General features: G+C 45.7%; 1 protein-coding gene across 3 annotated transcripts in view; it reads left to right on the forward strand.

Moving 5' to 3' along the window:
- Nucleotides 1-447: 447 nt before the first annotated feature.
- Nucleotides 448-12758, forward strand: part of CNBP (CCHC-type zinc finger nucleic acid binding protein) — a 55927-nt gene continuing 43616 nt past the window's right edge. For 2 of the 3 annotated variants that reach the window (XM_058288164.2, XM_071212257.1), the window contains exon 1: nt 448-543. The gene's annotated coding sequence lies outside the window, so the exon portion shown is untranslated. The remainder of the gene's footprint in view (nt 544-12758) is intronic. The other variant, XM_071212254.1, reaches the window with a different exon arrangement.

Genomic DNA, 12758 nt, shown 5'->3' on the forward strand with positions numbered 1-12758 from the left:
GTTAACCCTGTCCTCGCCAGAAGCCAGAGACACAGAGGGCGGAAGCCTCTGGGAACCGCGCGGTCAGGGGTCCCCGCTCTGCGCCGCTCCTCGCTTTGCGTGCCCCTTCCTGCTTGATTTTTATCTCAAGCTTGAATCACCGTCTAACGTACAATTCTTTTACTTAATGGCTTTTATTGTCCTTAATCACCGCAGTGGATAATGTTAGCACAAAGTAAGTGCGCAATAAGTTTTTGTTGAATGTATGACATTGCTGTTAAATCTGCCCAGCCCCGATCACAGCTGCACCTGGTACAAATTGCTTTGTACTTCATTAACTTCTAGGGATTTAAATAAACATAAAAATAATTAATAACAAAAAAAGAAAAAAATAAGTAAACATCAACAGGAAACTTCAGTGTCTGTCTGAATACTAGGTATTTACGGAGCGCCAGCTACGCGCGCCTCCTAGCGCTGGGGGTGGGAAGGGATGGGACAGGAAAAATGACACATCACCCAGGGTTTATCTTCCTGGAAACCTACTCGGGACACCCTGCAGCTAAGGTAAGGACCGTGAGTGCCAGCATGCCAAAGTGCATTCGCAGCGGCCAGCCGAGTCGGGAGGGCCCAAGCGCTGCCACGCGTGGCACCAGCGCGCCTGGGGAGTGGGCGCCCCGCAGCCAAGCTGGAAGGAGGAGGAGGTGGGGAGGAGAGACCAGGAGCTGGAGCAGAGGCCCGCAGGCGGAGGGGGGTGACAGCAAAGCGGGGTGCGTGCGTCGGAAATGCTGGAGGAGGGGACAGCCTTGTGGATTGGGCTTTGCGGGGGCTGAGGCTGGGGGGAAAGGGAGGTGGGCAGCAGGAGAGCAGGTTTTGCTGGAAAAGGAAATGGCCTAGAGACAAAATGAGGTTCAAAACCTTTAACAAGTAACCCCACCCCTTATCCGGAGGAAATCATCCAAAAGAAGATAAAGTTGCTCACTGCAGCAGTTTGCGGCAAGATAGAACACCCTATATGTCCGTAAGTAAGGAAATTACGGTATTGGCACATCCAGTGGATGAAATATTCTGCATCATTTAATAGGGATATTTCTGAGGACAACATCTTAAAATAAATATGAGGTTAAAAGAGAAAAGTTGGATGTAAAAGTGTTTATAATCAAGGTGAAATAGAAATGCTTTATGGTTACCAACAGGAAAAAAAAACCCTGAGTATTGAATTTTTTTATTAAGATGGTAAAATACAGATGAATTCTGTTGGGTTAAAATATCAATTTATGTTGTGATATTAATTCTATAAACCTATATATCAAGGGCAATTTTTACAATACTTTTCTGAAAAGGAGAATTTTGCCTTGTGCCTCCAACTCTTATTAGAGGCTTATATGTAAGTTAAGGTTTTTTGTTTTTTTTTTAAAATGTACATTCACCATGATAACTCCTGAGTCTTTTGTAGAAACACAGATTATTAGAACTGGAAGTACAAGTGAAACTGGGAAAACCTGAATAAGATAGGCCAGTCGGATCAATGTGATATTCTCCTATCGTTTTGTTTGTGATAGCATGCTACAGTTTTGTGGCTTTTTGGAGATATGATTCACATGCCATAAAATTCACCTTTTTTAAGGGTACAGTTTGGTGGTTTTTAGCATATTCACAGACTTGAGCAACCATCATCACTATCGAATTCCAGAAGACTTTCAGCGCCCCCAAAAGAAACCCTGTGCCCATTTGCAGTCACTCCTCAGCCCCCCCCCCCTCCCTGAGCCCTAGGCACCCACTAATATACTTTTTGTCTCTGGATTTGCCTATTCTGGACATTTCCTATAAATGGAATCTTACAGTATGTGGTCTTTAGCGGGTCTGGCTTCTTTCACTGAGCATGATTTCAAGGTTCATCCATGCTGTAGCATGAATCAGTGCTACATTTTTTTTTTTTTAGGACCTTGATTGAACCCAGGACCTTGTATGTGGGAAGCAGGTACTCAACCACTGAGCCACACCTGCTCCCCTACATTCCTTTTTATGGCTTAATATTATGAATTGACTTGCATCTCTCCAAAAGATACGTTCAAATCCTAACCCCCGGTCCTGCGGTCCTGTGTGACCTTATTTGGAAATAGGGTCTTTGGAGATGTTAATGGTTAAAGTGAGGCCAAACCGGTGAGTCAATCCAATACGGCCAGTGCCCTTCTGAGAAGGAGAGACTTGGACGCAGACAGACAGACATTCAGAGGGAATGTCATGTGCTGACTGAGGCAAGGATTGCCAGCAGCCCGCCTGAAGCTAAGAGGCAAGGGAAGGACTCTCCCCTACAGATGTTGGGCTTCCAGCCTCCAGATCTGTGAGACAGTACATTTCTGTCATCTTAAGCCGTCTAGTTTGTGGTGGTTTGTTATTGCCGCAGCAAAGCCTCAGCAGACTAAGACATCGAATAGTCTTCATTGTGGGGTTAGACCACATTTCGTTTATCCATTCTTCGGGTGATGGACATTTGGGCTGTTCTCACTTTGGGGATGTTATGAATAATGCTGCTATAAACATACGTGTACAAGTTTTGGGGTGAACTTAGGTTTTCACTTTGGTATATGCCTCCGAGTAATGTTGCTGGTTCATGAAGTAACTGTTTAATTTTTTGAGGAACTGCCAAAGGTTTTTCCAGGGTGGCTGCACCAATTCGCGTTCGCAGCCGGCAGTGTAGGAAGGGTCCAGTTCTCTGCATCCTCACTAACACTTGTTATGGCCCATCTAGTGGTGTCTTGTTATGGTTTTGATTTGCATCTCCCTAGTGGCTATAATGATGTTGAGCATCTCGCATGTGCTTATTGGCCATTTGTATATCTTCTTTTTTTAAAATTTTTTATTTTTAAAAATTTTTCTCCCTTTCCCCTCTCCCCCCGTTGTCTGTTCTGTGTGCCTATTTGCTGTGTGTTCTTTGTCTGCTTCTGCTGTCAGCAGCATGGGAATCTGTGTCTCTTTTTGTTGTGTCATCTTGCTGTGTCAGCTCTCCGTGTGTGCAGCGCCATTCCTGGGCAGGCTGCACTTTCTTTCACACTGGGTGGCTTTCCTTATGGGGTGCACTCCTTGCGTGTGGGGCTCCCCTAGTGGGGACACCCCTGCGTGGCACGGCACTCCTTGTGCGCATCAGCACTGCGCGTGGGCCAGCTCCACACGGGTCAAGGAGGCCCGGGGTTTGAACCGGGACCTCCCATGTGGTAGACGGACGCCCTCACCACTGGGCCAAGTAAGCTTCCCTGTGTATCTTCTTTGGAAAAGTGTTCATACTTTGTCCATTTTAAAATGGCTTATTTTGTCTCTTTATTGTCGAGTTGTAAGAGGTCTTTATCCTGAGCACTAGACCCTATTTCCAGATGTGTTCTCCCATTCTATGGGTTGTCATCACTTTCTAGAGAGTGTCCTTTGAAGCACAAAAGCTTTTAATTTGGGTGAAATTCAATTATCTAATTTTTTTTTTGGTTGGTTGTGCGGTTTGGTGTCATATGTAAGAAACCATGGCTTACTCCAAGGTCATGAAGTTCTCGCTATCTTTTGCTCCAAGAGTTTTATAGTTTTGCCTTTACGTTTAGGTTTTTGAGCCTTTTTGAAGTAAATATTGTATGTGGTCTGCATTAGAGGTCCAACTTCATTCTTTTCCAAACCCATTGTCCTAGCACCATCCATTGAAAAGACTGTTCCTTTCTCATTGAATGGTTTTGACTCCATTGTTAAAAATCAATTGACCATAAATGCGTGGGTTTATTTCTGGACTCTCCATTCCATTCCACTGATCTATATATTATAGTTTTGTAAGATGTTAACCTTGGGGAAACTGCTCAGAGGATACAAAAGATCTCCCTGCATTATTTCCTACACTAGCATGGGAATCTACAATGATCTCAATTCAAATTCAATTTGAAATAAAGTCGGGATTGTTAATATGGACCCACCCCAAAACAAGCTAAAAGAACTAAAGTTTTGTTCTAATGATTCTCCCAGTCTTCCTCAGAGCTCCCAATTGCCCACATTTACCCTCCAGGTGGCGCCAACTCTCTTTCCACCTCTAGTTTTTCAGAAGCCAGAATGATCAGAAAGAAGGCGGAAGCCCCTTTGCTGAGTTGTGCCGGGCTGCCGGCCAGAAGGACCCAGGCCGTTTCAGAGTCCTGGCTTCCCCGAGGGTCCCCTTATTGTAGCAGGGAGACTCAGGGCCACTCTTGCTTTAGGGGCAGCTTCCAGCCACACACAATGAGTTCTGTCAGAGAAGCAGGCTCTCTTCTCTGCTTGCGTGCACCTTCGAAACGCTCGTTCCTTCACTCAGCCTTTATTGAACACCCACTCTTACATAAAGTTTGTAAAACTTGGCAAGTACTCTGTAAATGTATGCTATGATTATTATTAAAAACTGGAAGTTTGTAGGATGAGGTAATTTGTACAAAAATACAAGATAAATGTCAGTTGTTTCCCAAAGCATTGTACCAATTTAACCCCTACTGGGGATCCCCATCCTCTCCCACTTAGTTTTTCCTTTTAAGATTAATTGTATTTATTTATTTCCCCCTCCACCCTGTTGTTCGCACTTGCTGTCTGCCCTCTGTGTCCATTTGCTGTGTGCTCTGTGTCCATTTGCTATGTGCTCTGTGTCTGCTGGTCTTCTCTTTATTTATTTATTTATTTTTAAAGATTTATTTATTTATTTAATTCCCCCCCACCCCCCGTTGTCTGTTCTCTGTGTCTGTTTGCTGCGTCTTGTTTCTTTGTCCGCTTCTGTTGTCATCAGTGGCACGGGAAGTGTGGGCGGCGCCATTCCTGGGCAGGCTGCACTTTTCTTTCGCGCTGGGCGGCTCTCCCTACGGGTGCACTCCTTGCGCGTGGGGCTCCCCTACGCGGGGGACACCCCTATGAGGGGACACCCCTGCGTGGCAGGGCACTCCTTGCACGCATCAGCACTGCACATGGGCCAGCTCCACACGGGTCAAGGAGGCCCGGGGTTTGAACCGCGGACCTCCCATGTGGTGGACAGACGCCCTAACCACTGGGCCAAGTTCGCTTCCCTTGTCTTTTCTTTAGGTGGCACCGGGAACCAAACTTGGGACCTCCCATGTGGGCGAGAGGAATTCAGTTGCTTCAGCCACCTCCGCTCCCTGCTTTGTTGTTCCTTCTTTTGTGCCTACTTGTTGCATCATCTTGTTGCATCGGCCCACCTTACCAGCCTGTCATGGCAGCTCGCTGTCTTGCTTGCCTTTTCCAGAAGGCACTGGGAACAAAACCCAGGACATCCCATGTGGTAGGCAGGAGCTCAATCACTTGAGCCACATCCAGTTCCCTCCACTTAGTTTTTGCCAATTTAGTGGATGTAAATGATATCTCTTTGAGGTCTAATTTGCTTTTTCCTGAGGTTGAGGATCTTTTATCTGTTAATAAATCAATGGATGGTGGTATCCACTTGACCTCTATATTGATAGGGGGCTTAGATCCCACATGGTTGATGGATGCAACTCTCTTGCATGTAGTTGTAGGCTCTCTCGGTTTCCTGGTGTGGTGGTTGACCATCTTCACCTCCCTGTTAGCTGACCTGGGTAAGACCAACAAACCGGAGAGTAGGAGTTACAACTCTGCTGAGGCTCAGGACCCAGCTGGCATATGGCCAGTCCAGAGATTTAAGTCTCCGGAGTATACACCAACCCCAGCACCAACCACAGGGTCAGTAAAAGTGACAGAAGAGGCATGTGTGGAAAGGTGACATCTGAGTCCAACTCCATCACACTCAGGAACACAAATTCCAAAGTAGGGTCCACTGGCAAGGCACTGAACTCCAGAGCCACCTGCCATGACCATGGAACCTGTGTGTCCCTGGAGCCCTCAGAAGCACCTGTACCTGGGGGGAGAGTGTTAACTACAATATAAACTATTATCCATGCAGTGCAGCAGTGCTCCAAAATGTATTCACCAAATGCAATGAATGTGCCTCACTGATGAGAGAGGTTCTTGATGTGGGAGGAGTGGGGTGGGGTGGGATGTGGGGTATATGGGAACCCCTTATATTTTTTAATGTAACATTTTTTTGTGATCTATGTCTCTTAAAAAAAATACAATTGAAAAAATAAATAAAACAAAAAAAAGTCAAGCTAAATGAGAGATAAGGGTTTTTAGTATTTTAACAATAGTATAAGCTCTATTAATGAGAGAAAAATTATCAGTTTCAGCATAAGGTAATAGTTTTTGTTTTATCCAACTAAACAACATTAAAGAAGTTGACAGAGCAAAATAAATAAATAAATAAATAAGTGGAGCTCTTCTTTGAATACCCATTCATGTCTCTCTCGCTCTCTCTTTTCTTTTGGAGTTGATTTGTAGACATTCTCTGTTTCGTGAGTTTTATTGGGCTTTCATGACTTAGGTATGATGGACTAAATCAAAACCCACATAGCTGAACTCAGCCTCCAGCACCGTCCCCTCCCTGGAGGTTGGGTTGATGCCTCTCATCATATGGTCGGTCTCACTGGGGTGACCAGCTTCCACCCTCAGACTACCAAAGGACCCACGCTGAGTTATCCTCTTTGCAAATAGCAAAGATACCCCTATTAGAGGAAATTCTAGAGATTTTGAGGGTATCTTCTAGGAACAAGGGACAATGGCCAGCCAAATTCTTTGTTATACAACAATTGCAGGTTTTCTTTTGTTTTTTTTTTAGGAGGTACTGGGGATTGAACCCAGGACCTCAGACATGGGAAGCAGGTGCTCAACCACTGAGCTACGTCTGCTCCTGCACAGGTCTTCCTAAAACCTACCACAGGAGTCCCCTTACACCCAGAGTAAAGGCCACACTCCTCCCCATGGCCTGAGGGGACCCTGTCTTCTCCTCCTGCCGCATGCCCCTCCAGCCATAACCTTCTTTCCTTTTTTTCCCTTTCAATTGAAAAAGATCAGTTTATTGATGCATATTAATAAAGCATACAATCCATCCAAATGTACACTCGTGGTATTTGGTATAATCACATGGTTGTGCATTCATCACTTCAATTAATATTAGAGCATTTTCATTATTTCAATAGTAATAAAACAAATAAAGCTCTACCTCTTACTAAGCACCTCTCAATCTCTCTATGCTTCTCCTGCCATACCTAGCTGCTTTTCTGTTTCTCTTTCTAATTTATTTGTATTTATATTTTGTATAGATGGAGTCAAGCAATATGTAGTATCTTGTGTCTAGTTTCTTCCCTTAGTATATTTCCTTTTTCTTACCCTTACTGGAAGGTTATTAACATATTACTACATACTACTGTCCATAGTTTGCTTTGGTTGTTTTTTTTTTTTGCCTAATATTAACATTTTGTAACATTAACAAAGCTTTGGTCAGTGTCAAAGAAAAACAGTCTGTCTTTTTTTTAAAGCAAATTTTTAAAAAAAGATTTATTTCCTATTTTAAATAGTTCCTATTTTAAAAATGCAAAAGAATAAACCCTCTCTGACCCACTCGCTATTCCATTTATCTCCATTTCACAGGAAAGAATGCAGATAACTTGTGCAAGTAATATAGGTAACTCCTTAAAAACAATCGCCCTTATTTCCTGTCTCTACTTCCATGCCTCCAGCCAGGTCCCTTTCCACAGCTCTGCACTGAATCTGTTCTGCCCAGTCCCCCTGCCTTCTCTTTGTAATAACTCTGGCAGACCTTTGTTTCAGTTCTCCTCTTGCTCAACCTTTTGGCGGCATTTGAAACCAATGACCACTCCCTCATTGAAACTCAAAATAAAATGGTGTACAGACATACTTCCTTTTATTGTGCTTTGCAGATATCTTGTATTTCTTTTACAAATGGAATGTTGGTGGTTACTGCTTGAGCAAGTCTATCGGTGCCATTTTTCCAAGAGCATAATCTCATGTTGTGTCTCTATGTCACATTTTAATTAAGGTATGTGTATTGTTTTTTTAGACCACGCTACTGCACAGTCAGTAGAGTACAGCCTAGTGTAAACATAACTTTTATATGCCCTGGAAAACCAAAAGAATTATGGAAATCCCTTTATTGTGATGTTCACTTTATTGCGTTGGTCTGAAACTGAGCCCGTGGTGTCTCTGAGTAGGCCTGTATTATTAATAGTTATGTGTTAGCACTTAAAAATCACCCCAAAACTTAGCTGCTTGAAACAACCCATGTTTAGCATCACCCAGTTTCTGCAGGTCAGGAATCTGGACTCAGCTTAGCCGGTTCTTCCGCTTTAGGGTTCCACGAGATCTAGGTTGCATCCGAAGGCTCAACTGGGAAAAGGTCCTTTCCCAGGCTCCGGTGATTTTGGCAGGATTCAGTTCCCCATGCTGTTGGCTGAGGGCCTCGGTCCCCTACCAGCTGCCGCCCCTTGCCACGTGCACTCGCACCTGCACCAACCTGCAAGCCAAGAAGGCAATCGAGTCTGCTAGCAAAATGGAAGCCCGTCCCGTCACCTGTCACATTCCACTTGTTGGAATCAAGTCACTGGGTCCAGGTCACAGGCAAGGAGAGCCGATTATCCAAGGACCTTTTTTTTCAAAAATTTTTTGACTGTTCAAAATATTTTGAGATCTGCATCAAATCGCCTCATCCTCATTGTAGGTGACCCCTCTTCCCCAGGAAAGAAGACTGAGGGTGTCTTCTGTGAAGTCACAAGGCCCCAGGGACATCCTGCACAGCTCTGCGAGTTGTGGGGAATCACGACCCAGGCTGGGTGGGTGGGAGGCGGTGGCGAGAGGGGGCGGCAGGCACTAGTGACGACGCTGCGGGTTGGGGGCCCCCTCCTTGGTCCTACGCTGGCTTTGGGGTCGCTGCCATGTGGATGATGGCAGAAGGGGGTGAGGAGACCCACCTCCACCTTGAATTCCCCATTCTTACAAACCTCCTAGCCAGAGAAGGCAATTGTGTGAAATACGGGAACAGTCTTCTTGTCAACTAAGGAATATGCTCCCTCCCATTTTTCAAGAAATGCATGACCTTCTCAGTCTATGCTTTGTTTTCCCATTTCTGATAGAAACCTGAACTTCAGAAATCTCTCCCTTTTCTCTTAACTCTACTAAAAGAAAAGCAATAATGCAGGTGAGATGGTGAATACTCTCACAAGCCTCAGTTGTCAGGGATACAATAGGGAGAGGCAGGGACTGAGGCAAATAGGAGAGCACACCTGGGCGGGGTGGCTCTCCTTGCGGGGCGCGCTCCTTGTGCGTGTGGCTCCCCTATGCGGGGGCGCCCTTGTGTGGCATGGCACTCCTTGTGCACGCAGCACTGTGCATGGGCCAGCTCACCACACGGGTCAGGAGGCCCTGGGGATCGAACCCTGGACCCTCCATATGGTAGACAGACGCTCTATCTGTTGAGCTGCCTCCGCTTCCCCCATTAGATGTCGAACTCGCTAAAGGCTCTGCCCTGGGCTTCTCTTCCCACTCAACACGCTTTCCTGGGTAATCTCCACACCCTCGGGGTCAGTTTACCGCCTATGTACTGACGGCTCCTGCATCAAGAGCCATCTGACCCACACCTGCCTCCTGAGCAGCAGACCCAAAGTGGCAGCAGCGCTGAGCTCTCAGCTCCGTGTCTGCCCAACCCAGTGCTTCACCCTGTTGCTAGCCCACCCGCACCGGCTCATCCTGTGGACTTACTTTGCCCTGTAAATGACACGACCCCATCACACAATCTAGAAACCTGGAGCCCTCCTGGATGTCTTCTCTTCTCTCATTTTCCACTTACACTGGAGTGTATTCTTTATCTTTTATTTGTTTTATCCATTATTTTTTATCTTTTCAGAAAATATGAACAGAGCCCCTGCAGTGGACCAGGCTGTGTGCTAGTCTCTGAGCACCAGCAGTGACTGTGGTATGGCCCACAGGCTAGCTGTCTCCTTAGCTGTTCAGTGGAAGATGAGATAACCCCACAAAGCTGTCCTGAGGACTAAATGAGCCCCTGTGTCTACAGGCATACCATGTATTGCACTTTATCTTATTGCAGTTTGCAAATACTGGTATTTTACAAACTGAAGCTTTGTGACAACTCTGCATCAAGCAAGTCTGTTGGGGTCGTTTTTCCAACAGCATGTGCTCGCTGTATCACATTTTAGTAATTCTCGCAATGCTTCTAACTTTTCATTATTATTATATCTGTTATGGTGATCTGTGATTAGTAATCTTTGATGTTACTATTGTAATTGTTTTGGGGTGTCATGAACCATGCCATGTAAGACAGCAAACTTAATCGATAATGATGAGTGTGTTCTGATTGCTGTACCAAAAGGCCGCTCCCCATCTCTCGCCCTCTCTCTTCCTCTCTCTCTCTACCTCCCTCCCTCCCTTCTAGCCTTCCTATTTCCTGAGACAAAACTGTATTGAAATTAGGCCAATGAATAATCCAGTAACCCTGCAGTGGCCTCTAAGTGTTCAGGTGAAAGTTCCCAGTGCCTCCTAAAAAAAAAAAGACAGTGAGCTGGTACGTCAGGCAGGCGTGGCAAATTGATGTGACAAGATGATGCAACAAGAGACATGTAAAGTAAAATCATAATGAGAGACACAACAAGGCAGGGAGCAGAGATGGCTCAAGTGATTAGGTACCTCTCTTCTGTATCAGAGGTCTCGGGTTCAGCTCCTGGTGCCTTCTAAAGAAACAAAGAAGGGGAAGTGGACTTGGCCCAGTGGTTAGGGTGTCCGTCTACCACATGGGAGGTCTGCAGTTCAAACCCCAGGCCTCCTTGGCTGATGTGGAGTGGGCCCACACACAATGCTGATGCACGCAAGGAGTGCCGTGCCAGGCAGGGGTGTCCCCTGCATGGGGGAGCCCTACGCACAAGGAGTGCGCCCCATAAGGAGAGTCACCCAGTGTGAAAGAAAGAGCAGCCTGCCCAGGAATGGTGCTTCACACACGGAGAGCTGACACAACAAGATGATGCAACAAAAAGAAACACAGAGGGAAACGGACTTTGGCCCAGTGGTTAGGGCGTCCGTCTACCATATGGGAGGTCCGCGGTTCAAACCCCGGGCCTCCTTGACCCGTGTGGAGATGGCCAGGCGCAGCGCTGATGCGCGCAAGGAGTGCCATGCCACGCAAGGGTGTCCCCCGCGTGGCCCCCACGCGCAAGGAGTGCGCCCGTGAGGAGAGCCGCCCAGCGTGAAAAAGAAAGAGCAGCCTGCCCAGAAATGGCGCCACCCACACTTCCCATGCCGCTGACAACAACAGAAGCGGACAAAGAAACAAGACGCAGCAAATAGACACCAAGAACAGACAACCAGGGGAGGGGGGGAAATTAAATAAATAAATAAATCTTTAAAAAAAAAAAAAAAAAAAGAAACACAGATTGCCATGCCACTGACAACAACAGAAGCGGACAAAGAAGAACACGCAGCAAATAGACACAGAGAACAGACAACTGGGGTGGGGGGCGGAAGGGGATAGAAATAATTGAATAAATGAATGTTTAAAAAAAAGAAACAAAGAAGACAAACAGATGCAGCAAGTGCAAACAGCGAAAGGGTGGGGAGAAATAAATAAAGCAAATCTTTAAAAAAAAAGAAGGAAATTTCTTGAAGGAAATGAAAAGTGCTACTCCAGTGAACACACAAATGATAAGACAGCAAAACAGCCTTATTGCTAAAGCCTAATCCAGAGCAACGCCCTGACTCTCTTCAATTCTAGGAAGGCTGAGAGAGGTGAAGAAGCGGAAGAAGAAAAGTTTGAAGGTGGCAGAGGTTGGTTCATGAGGTTTAATGAAAGAAGCCAACTCCAAAACATAAAAGTGCAAGATACAGTGGCAAATACTGATGTAGAAGCTGCTGCAAGTTATCCTGAAAATCTATTAATAGCTAATATCATTTAGGTGGCTACCCTAAACAACAGATCTTCAGTGTAGGCAAACAGCCTTCTATTGGGAGACGTTGCCATCTAGGGCTTTCCTAACTAGGGGAGGAGAAGGTACTGTCTGGCTTCAGAGCTTCAAAGGAGAGGTTGACGCTCTTGTTAGGGGCTAATGCAGCTGGTAACTTTAAGTTGAAGCCAGTGCTTGCTTACCAGCCCCAAACTCCAAGGGCCCTTAAGAATTATGCTAAATCTACTCCACCTGTGCTCTATATACGGGACAACAAAGCGCAGAGACAACACGTCTGTTAACAACATGGTTTACTGAATATTTGAAGCCCACTGTTGAGACCTACCACTCAGAAAAAAAAAGTTTCCTATGAAAAGATGACTGTTCATTGGCAATGCACCTTGTCACCCAAGAGTTCTGCTGGCAGGAACAACAAGAGGCACATTGTTTTTATGCCTGCTAATCCATCCGTTCTGCAGCCCATGGATCAAGGAGTCATTTTGACTTACAAGTCTTGTTAGTTAAGAAATACATTTCATAAGGCTATAGCTGCCGTAGATAGTGATTCCACTTATGGGTCTGGGCAAAGTTAATTAAAACCTGCTGGAGGGGAGCGGATGTGGCTCAAGTTGTTGAGCTCCCACCTCCCACATGGGAGGTCCCAGGCTCAGTTCCTGGTGCCTCCTGAAAAAAACAAAAACAAACAACAAAAAAACTAACTCAGGGTAGCCAGTGTGGCTCAGTGGTTGAGCACCAGCTTCAATCCCTGGCCCCTGCTACCTCAAAAAAAAGAACCTGCTGAAAAGGATTCACAATTCTAGATGCCATTAAGAACATTCATGATTCATGAGCGGAGGTAAAAATATCCACATTAACAGGGATTTAGAAGAAGTTGATTCCAACACTCATGGATGACTTTGAGGGGTGCAAGACTTCAGTGGAGGAAGTAACTGCAGATGTGGTGGAAAT

Source organism: Dasypus novemcinctus, chromosome 26 (genome assembly GCF_030445035.2).
Source record: "Dasypus novemcinctus isolate mDasNov1 chromosome 26, mDasNov1.1.hap2, whole genome shotgun sequence".
NCBI lineage: Eukaryota > Metazoa > Chordata > Mammalia > Cingulata > Dasypodidae > Dasypus > Dasypus novemcinctus.